Source organism: Triticum aestivum, chromosome 2A, assembly GCF_018294505.1.
Source record: "Triticum aestivum cultivar Chinese Spring chromosome 2A, IWGSC CS RefSeq v2.1, whole genome shotgun sequence".
Lineage (NCBI taxonomy): Eukaryota > Viridiplantae > Streptophyta > Magnoliopsida > Poales > Poaceae > Triticum > Triticum aestivum.
This window is the reverse complement of record NC_057797.1, coordinates 633,800,470-633,819,295: the sequence shown is the minus strand read 5'-3', so window position 1 is coordinate 633,819,295 and position 18,826 is coordinate 633,800,470. Positions and strand designations below refer to the sequence as shown.

At 46.8% G+C, this 18,826-nt stretch overlaps 1 pseudogene; it reads right to left on the bottom strand.

The window, feature by feature from the left end:
• Positions 1 to 1,643: 1,643 nt before the first annotated feature.
• The window catches only part of LOC123185768 (beta-glucosidase 16-like), a 75,389-nt pseudogene continuing 58,206 nt past the window's right edge, over positions 1,644 to 18,826 (bottom strand).

The following is an 18,826-nucleotide window of genomic DNA, read 5'->3' as shown; positions in this document are numbered from 1 at the left end:
TGCTCGCCTAGACTGTGTGTTGATTAAGCTGCCGCAACGACGTGTTTTGTTTTCTTTATAAGGCATATATAAGGCGATTTTTTTATCAACTAATCGAGATCAAGACGTTTTACTCCGAAATGGTCTGGACGTGTACGGATATTTTTCAAGTGTTCACACGAAAATCATTAATTAAGGAGCATTTTTTTTGCAAAGGTCATTCCTATCCCTCAGATTGCGACATGCAGCGCATTGCGACATGTGCGTTTTTTTTTTCGTTTCCAAGAGGCACGATCGTGCCTCCCGCGAAAGCAAATCCGTGTCTTCACGAGAAGTAAACCGTGCCTTTCGCAGAAGGAAAAAGAAAAGAAAACACGTTTTTCGGAAGTAAATCCGTGTCTCTCGCGAAAGAAGAAAAAAACGCGTTTTCCTCATTTTTGAGAGGTACGGTCGTGCCTCTCGCAGAAATCAATCTGTGGCTCTCACGGAAGGAAACAACAGAAAACGTATTTTTTTCATTTCCGAGCGGCACGGCCATGCCTCTCGCGGAAGAAAATTCGTACCTCTCGTGGAAGCAAATTCGCGTCTCTCACGGAAGCAAAAGAACGTGGTTTTTTTTGCGCAATTTTTTTTGTCCAAAAGCGAGGGAGGCGGCGAGGGTGGGGAAGCACAAGCACAAGCAAGACCACGTCGTCCGGCGATTGCAAGGCTTCATCATCATCTCCGATTTCTCCTTCTCCGACGGGTCGGACGGCTCCGACATGGACCCACCTCCTGCTGCGGACTCCTACGACTACGCCGGCGACCGGAAGGGCAAATGCCGGCAAGGAAGTGGTGAAGATCCGTCTTTATTTCAAGTTTTAAGTTGTAGTTTGAACTTGTCCGCTATATTATGTATTATGTGAACTTTGCCTATCTTTCATGATCCGACTGTGATCTTTTGATGAACTGATTGTGCATTTGTATGTCCGCTCATGATCTACGTAGTTCTTATCAATGTTGTATGGTTTAGTATGAATATAAGGGACGGAATATGAGATACGTGGGTGTGGAGACGCAGATATAGGGAATGCCCGGCCAGTGTCCGCAGACGCGCCGGCGTTTGAGGGGCCGGGTTTGCTGAGTCCGGCTGTAGATGCTCTTACCCCAAAGTGATGACAATCTTCAGAGTTTGTAGTATACACCTTTAGAGCATATCCAACAGACATGCGGTAGCGCGGCACGCTAAAAAAGTTTTGTAGCACCGAAATAGTGTTTTGCGCGCGGGAGGTTTACCAGACGCACAAAAACATGGCGTCTAATGCGGCGGCCCCACATGCATCTGCTCGCGCGAACAATCCAACACCCCAAATTTGCAGCACCGGAGACCACGCTCACACCCATGCGCTAAAGTTTTTTTTTAGCGCGCTCTACTTTACAGCGCCTGCCGGAGCGCTTTTTTTTTTTGCCTCTGGCGCACAATAACAATGGGGTTTAGCGCGTGTGGTAGTTTTGGGCGCCTGTTGATATACCAGGCAAAGACACTATTAGGGAAGTGTTGGAACGATGTGTAGCAAACTAGGAGTATCTGTTTTTTTTCCTATAAAAAACAGTATCTATATTCACTGGATCCGACAGTTTCATTTCAGGGGTAATCGGATCTGACAATATAATAGTTGCAAGCATCACGAATCTGCTCTTAGCGTCTGTGCTTGGTCGACCGGTCTAGAGCCCGTGAGGAAGTCTCGGTACCACTTCCCTGACATCTTTGGAGTCCTCTCTTGCATTTCAAAATCCACGTGATAGATCCCGAACCTCACGGTGAAACCGAAACCCCACTCGAAGTTGTCCATGAGGCTCCACACGAAGTAGCCACACACATTTGCACCTCTCCTGTAATAAGCATGCCAGATGTTCCGGTGTATGTTGTGTCAGAAAAAAAAGGTAACACATTCAGAATGCAGAGTTGCACGCGCTGATTCACATTTCTTCAATCTCCTTTTTTACTACATATGCTACTGAATGATTTACTATTTTTAGTAAGGTTTATGGTCTATTAAAGGTGCCACCGGTAGATAATGGAGTAAATTGCAAAAAACCACCATATTTGGGGACGCGAAATAAAAAAACCACCACCTTTCATTTTTTTTTTGCAAAAAACCGCCACTTTTGTGCTAACAGTTTGCAAAAAACGCTGATTACTCGATCAGTCCCGTTTGAGGGCAGACCTGACGTCCAGGGCCCGCTGTCAGGTGCCACGTGGCCTGTGCGCACACGGCGCCCGTCAAGCGCCGTTAGACGGCGCAAGACAAACTGGTCGAACCCAACCGGGTCGGCCATTCCCCACTCCTCGCCTGTCGGACCCCGCCGCTCCCGCCCCGCCATCGCACCTTGCCCCCGCCGCCGCCGCCGACGGCGACCACAGCAGCCATGGTTTCCTGGAACGACGGCGAGACTAGTGACTCGTCTATTTCTCTCCCCTCGTACGAATCGGAGCCCTACGTGAGTTTTCCTCTCTGTCAGTTAGGGTTAGGGTTCTTCCCGAATTCAAGTTTGATTTCACCGATTTGATTTTGTATTTGACTGTCACGTTCTTCTCTGGTTCTAATAATGTAGATACCACGGACCACTGTGGATCCCGAATGGTGTGGCATTGTTTCTGGAGGCCCGATCTGCAGTCATAAGACGCCGGTGGAGAGGGGAGTTGCATTTCAAAGCATCCACACCGGCCGTAGGTTTTTGGGTTGTTCGGAGCAGGTTAGTAATTGTTAACTGTTAGTGATTATGTATACAGCTCTGTTTTTCCTTCTACTCCTTACTGTTAGCAGTAGATGTTAACTGAAGAATTAGGATTGTTAACTGAAGCAATAGATGTTACAAGTGGTTTATTTAAATAAATTATGAATGGTCAAATCCTGAGTAATTATGTTTAATTGGCATGGTTTCTAGCTGCTTGTAGCAAGTAGTACACGCATAATTATGTTTGTTAACTATATGAACTGCTTAAATCCCGAATAAATGATTAGAATTTTTGTTATAATATTTATTTGGTTAATCAGGGAGGTTACAGCTGTGGTCTTGTTGAGTGGGTTGACCCAGAATGGCCAGAGCCACTTAAGAATGCTCTGCGCAAGCTTTGGGATATGTATGAGCAGAGCCAAGAGCAGATCAAGGTTAAAGAAGATGTGATTGCCCTGCTAGAAGAAGAGAAGCGTCTGTTGCAGGAAAAACAGAAGAGTGTTCAGGAAAGTGGCGCTGACCAGGTTGCACCTGATGCTAATGAAATCAAGACTGATCTTGAGAAGGAGAATATGTCACTGAAGGGAGATGTAGAGCTGCTGAAGAAGATCCAGGCCACTCAGGCTGAACTCATTAGCAAATGGAGGAAAGATGCACATGTTGATGAAGTCAATCAGCAGAAGAAAAGGCTTGAGTTTGCCATATCTGACCTTTTAAAGGATGGAGAGGCCAACAAGTCTAAGCTGAAGAGAATCAAGGCTATATGTGATGAGTGATTGCAATAATTATGTATGGTGCTTATTTATAATAGTAGGATGGCACTGCTGTAATAGAAGGAGGGGTTGGAAAATTATGTATGGTGCTTATTTATGGTACTTGTTGTAATCCAAGATTTGGTATTTGATGGCACTGGTTCCATTTTAATCTGCCATGTGATGCTACTTGTTGTAATCCAAGATTTGGTATTTGATGGCACTGGTTAAATTTTAATCTGCCATGTGATGCTACTTGTTGTAATTCAAGTTTTGGTATTTGATGGCACTTGATAAAGTTAATATGAATTATGATGGTACTTGTTAAAGTTTAATATGAATTTTGATGGCACCGTCGAGGATGCCACCAACTCATGTAGGGTTAACCCTACCCCTCGACAACCGTCGAGGATGGCCTCAACTCATGTAGGGTTAACCCTACCCCTCGACAACCGCCGAGGATGGCCTCAACTCATGTAGGGTTAACCCTACCCCTCGACAACCGTCGAGGATGGCCTCAACTCATGTAGGGTTAACCCTACCCCTCGACAACCGCCGAGGATGGCCTCAACTCATGTAGGGTTAACCCTACCCCTCGACAACCGTCGAGGATGGCATTAACTCATGTAGGGTTAACCCTACCCCTCGACAACCGTCGAGGATGGCATCAACTCATGTAGGGTTAACCCTACCCCTCGACAATCGTCGAGGATGGTATCACCTCATGTAGGGTTAACCCTACCCCTCGACAACCGTCGAGGATGGCATCAACTCATGTAGGGTTAACCCTACCCGTCGACAACCGTCGAGGATGGCATCAACTCATGTAGGGTTAACCCTACCCCTCGACAACCGTCGAGGATGGCATCAACTCATGCTAAAATCCAGCAACACCATGATCATTTCAGCATGGTCATTTCAGCAAGATAAAGTATCATATGGATCATAATAACAGTGCATAACATCATATGGATCATAATAACAGTGCATAAAGTATCATAACAACAAGATCGTTACATGAGTTTCTTGCTCCATAACATCAGACCAACATAAGTTGTTCCAAAATAACAAGTTTAGGCAGACCAACATCAGACCAACATGAATAATGATCAACAAGGAAGCATTAGTTCCCTGAAGCATAAAAGTAATCTCTGAGCCTGGATGGTTTTTTCCTCTGTCTTGGTGGCAAGAAGGGTGCTGCTGGGGTAGCTGCTGCTGTTGAAGCTCTCCTTGTTGCTGCACGAGATGTGCTTGCACTTGCTGCTGGAGGTCTTGAGCTGCTTGCCCTACTTGCTAGAGGTCTTGAGCTGCTTGCCCTGCTTGCTGGAGCTGCTGAGGTAGCTGCCCTTGATGGTGCTCTCCCAGCTGGTGATCCAGCAGATGGAGCTGCAGTAGAAGATGGTGCAGCCCTTGGTGCAGAAGATGGTGCACCCCTTGGTGCAGAAGATGGTGCACCCCTGTTTTCCTGCAACAAGAATAAAATGAAAGATCAGAGCATTAATGGTACAATTTGGAAATCTATCTAGGGTCACATGTAATGCAAGGTACCTTGTGTTTGTTCTTCCTAGCAGCAAGTGCTGGCTTCAAAGCATCCCCACAATTTGTGTATCTGTGGCCTTGCTTGCTGCAGTTACTGCATGTAATTGTCCCCATCCTTGATGTTTCCTTAGGTTTAGGCACTTCAAACCTGCCCTTCCTCCTCTTTGTTTGTTTCCTACCCTTCTTCTTATGGAAAACAGGGGGGGTCAAAGTCTCTTGTAGCAGTTTTTGTCCATAGATCAGGTCTAGGAACAGGGTATATCATTGGCTTGTAGGCTTCCAAATACATTTCCTTCTTAAAGAACTGATGCACAAAATCTTCTGGATGCTGTTTGGATTTATAAATTGCAGAGACAACATGATTGCAAGGTATGGCTGTCATGTCAAATTTTCCACAGCCACAAGTCCAATCCTTTAAATTGACTGCATATGATTTCTCCCCACTATTGACTTGATACAAATCTGGGCCTGCCATCAAAGCTTTGCAGTTCCTAGCCCATTCCTTGGACTCTGCCAGTTTTTCTGAATATGTAGGGGTAATTGTCCATCTAGCAATCTCTCTCCCAATTCTCTTTTCATTAAACTTGACCATCAACTTAGACCTTACTCCTTCAAGCATTGTTTTAATGGGTTTTCCTCTAATATCTAAAATCGTCCTGTTGAATACCTCACTAATATTATTAACTACTAGGTCAGTTTTACAATTCTTGTCCATAGCATGCCTAGCCCATGTTTCAACAGAAATTCCCTTTAACCAAGCCCAAGCATCCTCACTTTCTTTCCTCATTTCTTCCATTGCAACATTAAAACCATCCTTGGTGTATGAATATGCAGCTGCATCCATATATTTCTTAAGTTCATCTCCTCTAAACCCAGCATTTTGGAAATTTGCATAAATGTGCCTTAGACAATATCTTTGTGGGCAGTTGGGGAAAATGTGGGTTATGGCATTAAGAAGGCCCTGGTGAAACAATTAATACCTAAGTTAAAATGCTAACTAGGTTGTCAAACTAAGGTTGCAAAGAATATTCTAAGTTAAGTAAATTTGCAAATGGAGCAACTCACCTTCTGCCTGTCTGAGATTATTGTGTAGTACCCAAACTGTCCACATTCTCCACCAATAGCAATCTTTAGTTGAGTTAAAAACCATGACCAACTTGCGGTGTCTTCCTTTTCAACCACTCCAAAGGCCAATGGAAAGATGTTATTGTTTCCATCTCTGCCTGTAGCAGCCAATATTTGTTGTCCTGTATTCAGCTTCACAAAACATCCATCCAGACCTGAAATCAACATGATTTAATAGAATGCAGCAGAACAAATTAAAAATGCAATGAAAGAGAATAAATGAAGTGGAATAAATGTGACAAGAACATACCAATGAAAGGTCTACACCCTTTCAAAAATCCTTCTATTTGTGCTCCAAGACACATGAAAAGTCTATGAAATCTTGGATTGGGACTAGGGTGCTCTCTCACAACTCTTGTGGTGACAATGCATCTGCTCCCAGGGTTGGTGTCCAACACAGTTTGTAGATAGTCTCTGATCCTTGTGTATTGTGCTTCTTGATCACCTTGGACAACTGAAAGAGCTTTCTGCCTTGCCCTATAGGCCTTGTTCTTTCCAACCCCCACACCAAATTTCTCCTTTGTCTTCTCTATGACAGTTTCAACTCCTGCTCTAGCATCTGTCCTCATGCTATCCTCAATTGCTTTTGCCACAAACCTTGTTGGTACCTTGTAGTTCTCACCAGATGGAGCACAGGTGTGCTCTAGTTGCAATTTCCTAATACAGAATTTTTTTTCATATCCAATTACAGAAGCAACCATGTGAAAGGGGCATCCTTTCTCAACACAGTCAACTATAATCCTGTCTTTGTTGTTTCTGTGGTAATGAAAATTCCTCCTTTGAGTGACATGCAAGTTAACCAAAGCTCTTCTGAACTGGTACACATCCAGAAAACACAAATGCCAGCAAATTTGCTCCTATCGGGTTAACCTTCTCTCATCATACCATTGCCTGACCTTCCTCTTCTTTGCCCTGGATTTTCTACCACTTGAGGGCAAATAAACCTCCACTTCCGCATCAGAATCATCTGGATGTGGCTGATCTATATCTTCATCACTTGAGGGGATATAGTCAGCCTCAAGTGCAGATTGAGAGCTGCAATGAGATCTACTTGTTGGGCCCCTCCTCACTGGCAATTTATGCAAAGGTTCTGGTGGAACAAATTCCTCTTGCTCCTCAGACTCACAGAACAAGTCCTCTGGCTCTGAATCCCCTTCAAATTCTCTTTTCCTCTTCAAATCTTTTATTTTCTGGTGGAGATCAGCATCATCATCCACTTCCTCTCCAGCTACATCCTTCCCCATGCCATAATCAGATTCTGAACTCTCATCATCATCTTCAGAGCTGTCAGCATTTGTAACTTCTTTCTCCACAAACATTTCCTCCTCCTCCATTTGAACTTCTTGCACTACTGGCATGTCATCAGCAAACTCATTGAGAAATGCATCTAGCTCATTGACACCTGCAATGTTCTTCCCCTTTCTCACATTGCAGCTCTCCTGAGTGAAAAGGTAATCTCCAATAGAATCTTGTGTATAAACACTTATAGTAGGAACAGAGCACTCTGCTCTTTCACTGGACTGACTTGGATAGAGCACACCTGCATCATCTATATCATATACTTTAGGTGAACCAATCTCTGAAATAGGTATCTGCTTCTCAACCTCATCTCCATTGTTGATGTGCAACTGTGGCCTAAGTGATGTTCTTCCTTTCATAACTGTGATAGTGATACACCTTTTCTCCTCATATAATTCTAGCATTTCTTCTACATCTTCAGTACATTTAATCAGCTGCATTCCTTCAATTCCTAAACCATCTTCCTTCACATAGTACATGGAGTCCTTCTCATCATACCCCTCTGTCCCAATAAGAGCTAAAAGATTGATGTAGGTAATATCTGACTGACATAAGGTCCTTTCCAAATTGTCACAGCCATGGAAATGAAACCGAACATCCCATATGTCATCATCCAGACTGCAAACACAAAACAGAGCACATGCTATTACGTTAACAATATATTCAGCTCATTGTAATTCAGTTAACAATACATTACATCAACACCAAATAAGTTAACTGACAATTCAATCTACTCTAAATTCAGTATATACCATATTCACATAAATGCAGTTAACAGTACACTGAAGCAATACCAAATCAGTTAACTTATATTTCTCTCCAATTTAAGTTTTCAATATTGCAGAATCAATAAATTGATTAAATTCAGTTTAGTTAACCGAAATCTAGTGAACCAAATTACAGTAATTATCCTCAACAAAAAATTTGGACAGCTTGTTCACATCTGAAACCAATATTTCTAAACCCTAGTTCCTAAACTGTAGAAATAGCGACATAGATTTATAAACCATAGTTCCTAAACAGCAGTGACAACACAAATTTATAAACCATAGTTCCTAAGCAGCAGTGGAAACCCTAATTTCTAACACATAATGCAAATAAATGTACAGACAGCGACACAGAATTCACTCTATGCCGCCGAGACCAGAAGTGAACTTGTGGCTGTTATGCAGATTCGCCTTCCAGACCTGCGCCAACCTTGCCGCCGCTGACATCTCGATGTCGTAGCTGCCGGGTTCCTGGGGGCGCTCATCTCCAGCGTCGCACGCGGCCGCACCAAGGACGAGCGTGCGTGCACACTGAACGTGGGAGAAAGATTTGTCCCCGCCGTCGAGGGAAGAGGAGTTCCCGCGGTCGTCCCTGCCATCTCCAGCAGAGCTGCCGCCGCCGCCGTCGGCGGCCATGGGTGAACACGACGGGGGTGAGCGCGAAGGAGGCGGCGCGGTGGGATTTGGGGGGAGTGGGGGGAATGGTCGACCGGGTTCGACCCGGTAGGGTTTTCTCTTGCGCCGTCTAACGGCGCTTGACGGGCGCCGTGTGCGCACAGGCCACGTGGCACCTGACAGCGGGCCCTGGACGTCAGGTTTGCCCTCAAACAGGACTGATAGAGTAATCAACGTTTTTTGCAAACTGTTAGCACAAAAGTGGCGGTTTTTTGCAAAAAAAAAAAAAACGAAAGGTGGTGGTTTTTTGATTTCGCGTCCCCAAATATGGTGGTTTTTTTGCAATTTACTCGTAGGTAATGTTAATGTGCATGATGATCGCAAATGGTTGCACATCTCACCTGACTGCTGAAGAGATACATGTGAGATAACCCTGCAGGTAGTTCACCCTTCCAACGTCATTGATCAAATCCTCCGTACTGTTATCGCTGGACTGCGAGTAGCCTGGAATAAATAAGGCGTAAGGGAACACATGGTCTTTGCAAACATGCAGAAGCAAATTAGGAGGCGCCGGAAACTTTTCAATCTTCAGGCATTCTTCTGAACGCATTGTGAATTCCTAATTGCCCTCCCTTGCCACTCACCATTTTCAGTAACGTACACAGGCGTGTTCTCGTATCTCTGACTGACATACTTAACGATCAGCTCCATACCTTCCGGAACATCGTAGTAACCATGGAATGCAGTCTGCAAGGTTGATCACCATATAAACAAACATGTCAAAGAGAGAAGAGAATGTATAGGATGGTAACGGATGGAGGCAGTTCTTACTGGTCTTCCAATTGCCACACCGTCCCTTTCACCTACAGCTTGGACCAGCGCATTTCCCTCGTAACTCTTAAGGTCGCATGGAGAAGAGACGCAATCCTTGGCATAGATTGCCGTGTAATGGTTTACCCCAATAAAATCCGCCTTGTTCTGCAGTAACCTCTTCTCCTCGGAGGTGAACTTTGGTAAGTTTGATGACAGCATCTCACGCATTTCTCTTGGATAGTCACCAAAGAATAACGGATCCAAAAACCTGTAGAAGAAAAAGGAACATTAAAAATGTCATAGTACTAACAAATTTTTTTTGGGTGTAAAGCTATTGTGAACATTAAAAATGCCATGCTTCATGTTCTTTTTTTGCGGGAAATGCTTCATGTTGCACAGAAGGTGAAAGAAGGAAGGACCTACCAGTCCACCTCAAAGGACAACGCCTGTCTTGCAGCCAGGATATCCTCTGTGGAGTTGGTCAGCGGCTCATACCATTTCATGGCGATGACGATCCCGATCGAACCGCCTTGGGTTGCCTAGCATGTATCAGAAGTTCAGAACAGCTAAGACAAAGGCCCACTGAAATGGCCATCCAGTGCCAATAAAGCCCTCGGTGACAGAGCAAGTATGTCTGTTGGGTTCACCTGATAATTCCTCTTGTAGTTGTCGACGGCGGCGGCATGTGACATGATCATGTTATGGGCAGCGACGTAGGGCTCCCGGTGAGAGTTGCCGCTATTACAGTTCCCGAACGGCCGGGAGCAGTGCTTGGGCGGGTAGTGGCCCAACATGTAGGCGAACTTGGTTAAGAGGTTGGGCTCGTTGAGCGTGGTCCAGAACTTGACCCGGTCGCCGAACGCTTTGAATCACACGTCCGCGTAGTAGTCGAACTCCTCCCTGTGAAGGAACAAAATTAGTTTCGAGAGAGCTTAGTTAATTACTAGACCGCCAAGACCGTGACCGTGGCTAAGTCAAGCCACGGGGAGCAGAGCATGGTGCTTATGGACAAGGAAGAGGAGGGGTTTGTCTTTGAAGATCCAAGTCCGCAAGTCCGTAAGGATTACCGATGGTCTGCTGCAGGTAAAGTCTATTCTCCCCATCCGGTGAAGATGTCAGTAGTTGAGAAGACATTGCCCAGAGCTTGGGGTCTGCATAAAGAAGCTAAATTTGCGGAGATCGGCCCGAATATCTTTGAAGTGCACTTTGGATCAGAGGGTGACTACAGGCATGTCATTTACAATGGCCCATGGCAGTTTGATTTTAGTGTCCTGGTGATGAAGAAGTATGAAGGAAATAAAAGACCGTCTGAGATGATCTTTGATAAAATTGATGTGTGGGTAAGGATCTTGGATCTGCCACCGGACAAGAGGACGGAAGTGTTTGGTAAGGCCTTGGGAGATTGGTTGGGAGAGACAGTCAGAGTTGATGTGGATAAAGATGGCATTGCTAGAGGTCAGTACTTTCGTGTACGGACTAAGATCTCTGTGTTTGAACCGTTGGTTAGGGGCATCTATCTGAAGAAGAAGAAGGATGATAAGGAGAAGACATGGTTTGACTTTTACTATGAGAAAATCCCGCATTTTTGTCTTGACTGTGGAAGACTTGTTCATGAGGGGGGGGGGGGATGTGAGCCCCCAGTTGACTCATCGTTTCAATGGGGGGGGGGGGGCTGGCTTAGGGCTTCTCCACGGAGGAACAACTCAGGCAAAGAGGGGTCGAAAGGAGGAGGGACGTGTAGCAATAACAGGCAGGGTAGCTCTCACGCTGGTGAGGCGGCTAACAACAACCCCGTGCATTCCAGAGCTAGGGACGTGCCTACAAAGAGGAATATGCAGTCTAAATTCTCACGTACCTCGGACGGTCACACTGGCGATCGCTCAAAACAAGGGGGTGGTGAGGTAACTAGTCCCAGCAGAGCTAGAGGCAAGATGAAAACGATGCGAGGGCATGACCTCAGGGACAACCTTGAAGCTAGGAGGGAGAAGGAGATGAGGAGTAAGCTCATGGAACAGCGCCCGGGAAGCCAGAGAGGTGGCCACATGGAGGCGGGCGCGAATGGAGGGAGCAGGAAAGAAGCAATGATTATAGTAGGATTCACGTGGGGGTGGCTCTAACGAGCGCCATGCAGAAGCGGATCGGGTCGACCCACTGGGGGGGGGGGGGGCGACATGCATGGGACCCGAGGCCGACGTCATGGCTATCACGTGAGAAAGGAGAGGTCAGACTATCGTCAGAGATACCAATCGGAGCCATACACGTGGAGGGATGGTGGCAGTAGAAAGAGGGGGCCGAGGCAGGTGTGGAGAGTAAAGGTGAAGTAGAAGTGAGGAGTGGGGAGGATGAGTTAATTCGTGATACAAGGCAGAAAACTGCCTCAGTGTTTGATCGCATCCGGGACAGAGACGATGAAGCGTCGGACCCTGGTGCTCAGGGACGCCGAACACAATGAATCTCCTTGCCTGGAACTGTCGGGGATTGGGGTTGGACTCAACAGTTGGCGAACTTCGAGATCTTATACGATCTCACAACCCAGCGGTGGTTTTCCTTTCAGAAACAAAAAAAGTCAGCGAGAGCGATGGAGCGTTTGAAATGGAGTTTGGGTTTCACTAGTGGAGTTGCTGTGAGTTGCAATGGAAGAAGTGGGGGTTTAGCATTGTGGTGGAGGGATCATGTGCAGGTTAAGGTGAGGCCATGGTGCCAATACTTCATTGATGTAGAGGTGGTTTGGGAGGGTAAGCTCCATAGAATCACTGGATTCTATGGGGAGCCTAAAACGGAACTTCGTAAAAAATCATGGGATGCCATTCGTTTCCTGCGTGCCCAAGACAATCTACCCTGGCTTTGTGTTGGTGACTTCAACGAGGCCCTCTTCTGCGTGGATCAAGTTGGGGGAAATCCAAGGTGTTTCAATCAAATGAAGGATTTCAGAGACTGTCTTGCCGACTGCGGCCTGGCTGATCTCGGTTTTACTGGGTACCCCTACATAGGACAATAGAAGAGATGGACAGGATAACATTCAGGTCCGGTTGGACCGTGCTACTAGCAACGATGGTTTCTTAGGAATATTTCCTGAGATGTCTGTGGAGCATCTACTTTCTGAAGAATCGGACCACCAAGCCCTCCTAGTGCGGATAATGGAGACGGCTCCAATTCGTACCGGAGTGGGGGACAGACCGTTTAGGTTTGAAGAAGCCTGGACCCGTCATGAGCAGTACGAGACGATGATCGCATAGGCTTGGGAAGCATCGAGCACAGGAGAGGAAGGAGTGAGGGCGGTATGGGAAAGACTGGGAAGAATGACGGGGTCTATTCAGCGGTGGGTGAGAGAGGTGTTTGGTTCAATCAGAAGGAAAATAAAACAGTTGAAAGCACAACTATTGGAAGCAAAGGAGCGAGCGCTCAAGTCTGGCTATCAACATGAGGTCCGGGAATCGGAAGAGCAGCTAAGGGAAGTGTATGAGAGAGAAGAAATAATGTATAGACAGCGCTCGAGAGTGGATTGGCTCAAAGCAGGAGATAAAAACACTAAATACTTTCAGAACCGGGCTTCGCATTGTAAGAGGAAGAACACGATCAAGGCATTGAGGCGGGCAGATGGAACAAGATGCACAGTGGATGAGGAGATGAGAGCTATGGCAGCATCATTCTATGAGGATTTGTTCACTTCGGAGGGGTCGGTAGGGGCGGAGGAGGTGCCGCAGAATATCCAATGGGTAGTTACTGAGGAGATGAACACAACACTGTCCGCACCGATTTCGGACTCTGAAATAGAGATGGCTCTATTTCAGATGGGTCCGACTAAAGCTCCGGGGCCGGACGGGCTCCCCGCGCTCTTTTATCAGCGACACTGGTCATTGCTTCGTGATGATATCCGTGGGGAAGTTCGTGATTTTCTGAGTGGAACAGCTACCCCAGAGGGTTTTAATGCTACAGTGATCGTCATGATTCCTAAGGTCAACTCTCCGGATTTGCTATCCCAGTTTCGGCCGATTAGTTTGTGTAATGTGCTTTATAAGATTGCAACAAAGGTTCTTGCCAACAGGTTAAAAAGCATCCTGCCAGTTCTTATCTCAGAGGAATAGAGTGCTTTTGTGCCGGGGCGCCTCATCACGGATAATGTTTTAGTTGCTTATGAGTGTGTTCATGCCATTCGCCATAGGAAGAGGAGAAAACCTCTATGTGCAGTCAAGCTAGATATGATGAAAGCCTATGATCGAGTGGAATGGGACTTCCTGCAATAGATGATGGAACGGTTCGGTTTTGCCCCGACATGGATAGCAATGATTATGCATTGTGTGACGACAGCGAGCTTCTCGGTTAAGCTGAATGGTGCCTGCTCTAGGTGCTTCTTTCCATCCCGAGGGCTTAGCGAGGGTGATCCTCTATCACCATATTTATTCTTATTTTGTGTTGAAGGTTTTTCTGCGCTTTTGAGGGGAGCACAGTCAGAAAATAAAATGAAAGGTGTTACATTTGGGAGCACTGGCCCCCATATTACACATCTTTTATTTGCCGATGACATCATCGTGTTCTTGGAGGGATCCCCGGAGTACCTACAGATTCTAAAGGAGATTTTGGTAACATATGAGGCGGCTTCGGGCCAGAAGGTTAATCTGCAAAAGTCATCAATCTTTTTTGGCAAAGGATGTCAGTGTGACGTCCGGATAATTAGGCTACAGTAATCCCGCGTTAATGATGCCATGTCACGCGGTTACTGTTTTTAAACTCGCGTTATTTCAAAATTGATTCAAATTCAAATTTGGATTTAAGTCAAACAATAAAAGTTTCCAAACATTAGAACTAAAATGCTCTAAACATGCCAAATAATGCATAGGTAATTATGGTGAAGAAACCCCATTTTTATAAAAAATTTAAATACCCTTAGGTGAATAAAACAGTAGCAAAAACCAATATTTAAATGTTTTTATAATTAACAAAATACTAAACTAAATTGTTTTGGGTAAAACCTTTTGTTGTAGTGGGTTTTAATGTATTACTAAATTAGGGATCATTTTAATATTAGATAAAAACTAAATGAGAAAGAAACTAGAAAGGAAATAGAAAGGAAATAAATAAAAGAAAGGTAAAATAAAACAAAAAACAAGAAAGGGAAAAGAACCCCCCGGGCTCCGGCCCAGTTGGCCACAACCGCCCGAATGGGCCGGCCCACCCCTACACCCCATAACCTCCCCCACTCCCCCATTCGCCCACCGACACCCCACTCCTCCCTCCCGAAATATCTCCCCCTCTCTCCCGATTGGATCGGGATCGAGAGGAGGAGGCCGCCGCCTCGGACCGCCATCGCCCGCCGCCGCCTCCACCTCGTCTGTCGTCGCCTGGAACACCGCCTCGGCCACCTCGTTGTCTACCCCGTTGGCCTGCCTCCCCCTAAGCACGTCGTCCCCAACCTCCCCCCCGAGCATCATTGCCCCGTTCCTACGAACCCGACGTGAGCTGCGCCCCTCTCTCCTTCCTATGTTCCCACTCATCGACCGCGGTCGCGGCCGCGCGCGCGGCTGTGCCCTCGTGCGCTCCTCTGCCGCTCCCTGCATGCAGTCCTGCTCGCCAGTGCCCCTCCTCCGTCCGACCGTGCCCGCCCCCGCTCTTGACTCTGCTCGCCACGACCTCCCCTCTCCCTCACCCCGCGGTCACCGCGCTCTGCCTCCTCCGTGACCACGCCGCTAGCTCGCCGGCCGCGCCCTCGCCCCTGTTGCTTGCGCGCTGCGCTGCTGCTGCGGTTGCGGCAACGGCTGCTATGGCCTCGCTCCGCCCTGCCGCCCGCACCCCCTGCTGCAGCCGCGCCCGCACCACTGCGCCCGTGCTCGCGCCGCCCGGGCCTCGCCTCCGTCGCCCTGCTTCCACTCCGCCACGGCCTCTCCCCCGTCCACGGCCATCGGCACCAAGCCGTGCGCCTGCCTCCGCCGCTCGCTTGCGTAGCTTCCCCTGCCCGCGCCGTCTGCCGTCCCGCGCCCGCGGACTCACCTCCCTGCTCGCCCATGGCGTCATGCAGGCTCTGCCATCGCGAGCGACCTCACCTCGCAGTGGGCGGGTTGCACGCCAGCGCCTGGTGCCCATGCGCCTGCGCCCGTAACCACTGCCTAGCGCCCGTTAAGGCCTATGGGCCAATGACATATGGGCCCCACCCACAAAACGATTAAAAAAGAATTAAAAATATAATTAATTAATCAATTAATCTTGTTTAATTAATCTAATTAACTAGTTAGTTTAATTAAATAGTAATTAGATTAGTTAAACCCTAATTAGACTAAACAGTCAATGACGAACGGGACCCACGCGTCAGTTGACCAGTCAACACCTCTATTGACTGCTGACGTCAAGCTGACGTTAGCGTGCACTGCTCTGGATAATGTTGAATTAAAATAATTAAATAAATGCTAAAATTAAATTAAATCTTTTTAAAATTAATATAAAATAAACAGTAGCTCAGATGGAAAAACTTTGTAAATGAAAGTTTCTTAGAACGACGAGACGAATCCGGATACGCAACCCGTTCGTCCTCCACACATCCCTATCATAGCGAACACGCAACTTTCTCCCTTTGATTCATCTGTCCAAAAACGGGAAACACTAGGGATGTTTTCCCGGATGTTTCCCCCTTCATCGGTATCACCTCATACCGCGTTAGGGCACCCCTAGCACCGCTACTTGTCATGTCATGCATTGCTATGCATCTGTTTGCATTATATTCATTGTTTCTTCCCCCTCTTCTCTTCGATAGACTACGAGACTGATGCCGCGGCTGGTGCCCCGATCGACTACGCTGTTGACGACCCCTCTTTCTTGCCAGAGCAACCAGGCAAGCCCCCACTTGATCACCAGATATCGCCTATTCTTTCTATACTGCTTGCATTAGAGTAGTGTAGCATGTTATTGCTTTTTGTTAATCCTATTCTGTTGCATAACCTGCCATTGTTGTTACAACTATTGATACCTTACCTGCAATCCTAAATGCTTAGTATAGGATGCTAGTTTATCATCAGTGGCCCTACATTCTTGTCTGTCTGCCATGCTATGCTATCGGGCCGTGATCACTCGGGAGGTGATCACAGGTATATATTATATACTTTATACATATTACATGTTGTGATTAAAGTCGGGTCGGCTCGTTGAGTACCCGCAAGTGCTTCCAATGTTGGGGGGTTGAAGGGGCAGGTGGTTCCACCCAGGTAGTGGTGGGCTTGGGTTCCCGACGGCCCCCGACTGTTACTTTGAGGCGGAGAGACAGGGCAGGTTGAGACCACCTAGGAGAGAGGTGGGCCTGGCCCTGGTCGGCATCCGCGGTTATGTCAAAATAACACGCTTAACGAGATCTTGATATTTGATCTGAGTCTGGCCATTGGCCTATACGCACTAACCAACTACGCGGGAACAGTTATGGGCACTCGACGTCGTGGTATCAGCCGAAGCCTTCGTGACATCAGCGACTGAGCGGTGCGCGCCGGGTTGGACCGCGTAACGCAACTTCCTTTGTAATGGAGGTTGCTAGGTCTGCTCTCCGGCCGCCCATGCAACGTGCAGGTGTGCAATGGGCGATGGGCCCAGACCCCTGCACCATAGGATTTAGATCGGCGTGCTGACCTCTCTGTTGTGCCTAGGTAGGGCTGCGACGTGTTGATCTTCCAAGGTCGGGCATGACCCAGAAAAGTGTGTCCGGACAAAGGGGATTGAGCGTGTTGGGAAATGTGGTGCACCCCTGCAGGGAAGTTAATCTATTCGAATAGCCGTGATCTTCGGTAACAGGACGACTTGGAGTTGTACCTTGACCTTATGACAACTAGAACCGGATGCTAAATAAAACACACCCTTCCAAGTGCTAGATACAACAGGTGATCACTCTCTCACAGGGCAACGAGGAGAGGATCGCCGGGTAGGATTATGCAACACTATGCTACTTGGTGAACTTACAATCTACTCTCTTCTACATGCTGCAAGATGGAGGCAGCCAGAAGCGTAGTCTTCGACTGGGCTAGCTATCCCCCTCTTATTCTGGCATTATGCAGTTCAGTCCACATATGTGATACGTCTCCGTCGTATCTACTTTTCCAAACACTTTTGCCCTTGTTTTGGATTCTAACTTGCATGATTTGAATGGAACTAACCCGGGCTGACGCTGTTTTCAGTAGAATTACCATGGTGTTATTTATGTGCAGAAACATAAGTTCTCAGAATGACCTGAAACTTCACGGAACAAATTTTCTGAAAATATAAAAAATCCTTGCAAAAGATGAAGGCCAGGGGGCACACCACCTGTCCACGAGAGTGGGGGTGCACCCCCTACCTCGTGGCCCCCCGGAGTTCCTCCGACCTCAACTCCAACTCTATATATTTGGTTTCTGGGAGAAAAAAATCATAGAGAAGAATTCATCGCGTTTTACGATACGGAGCCGCCGCCAAGCCGTAAAACCTCTCGGGAGGGTTGATCTGGAGTTCGTTCGGGGCTCCGGAGAGGGGAATCCATCGCCATCGTCATCATCAACCATCCTCCATCACCAATTTCATGATGCTCACCACCGTGCGCGAGTAAGTCCATCGTACGCTTGCTGGACGGTGATGGGTTGGATGGGATCTATCATGTAGTCGAGTTAGTTTTGTTAGGGTTTGATCCCTAGTATCCACTATGTTCTGAGATTGATGTTGCTATGACTTTGTTATGCTTAATGCTTGTCACTAGGGCCCGAGTGCCATGATTTCAGATCTGAACCTATTATGTTTTCATCAATATATGAGAGTTCTTGGTCCTATCTTGCAAGTCTATAGTCACCTATTATGTGTTATGATCCGTTAACCCCAAAGTGACAATAATCGGGATACTTACCGGTGATGACCGTAGTTTGAGGAGTTCATGTATTCACTATGTGTTAATGCTTTGTTCCGGTACTCTATTAAAAGGAGGCCTTAATATCCCTTAGTTTCCATAAGGACCCCGCTGCCACGGGAGGGTAGGACAAAAGATGTCATGCAAGTTCTTTTCCATAAGCACGTATGACTATATTCGGAATACATGCCTACATTACATTGATGAACTGGAGCTAGTTCTGTGTCACCCTAGGTTATGATTGTTACATGATGAACCACATCCGGCATAATTCTCCACCACCGATCCATTCCCTACGAGCTGTCTTTATATTGTTCTTCGCTTATTTACTTTTCCGTTGCTATTGCTATCATCACTACATAATACCAAAAACATTACTT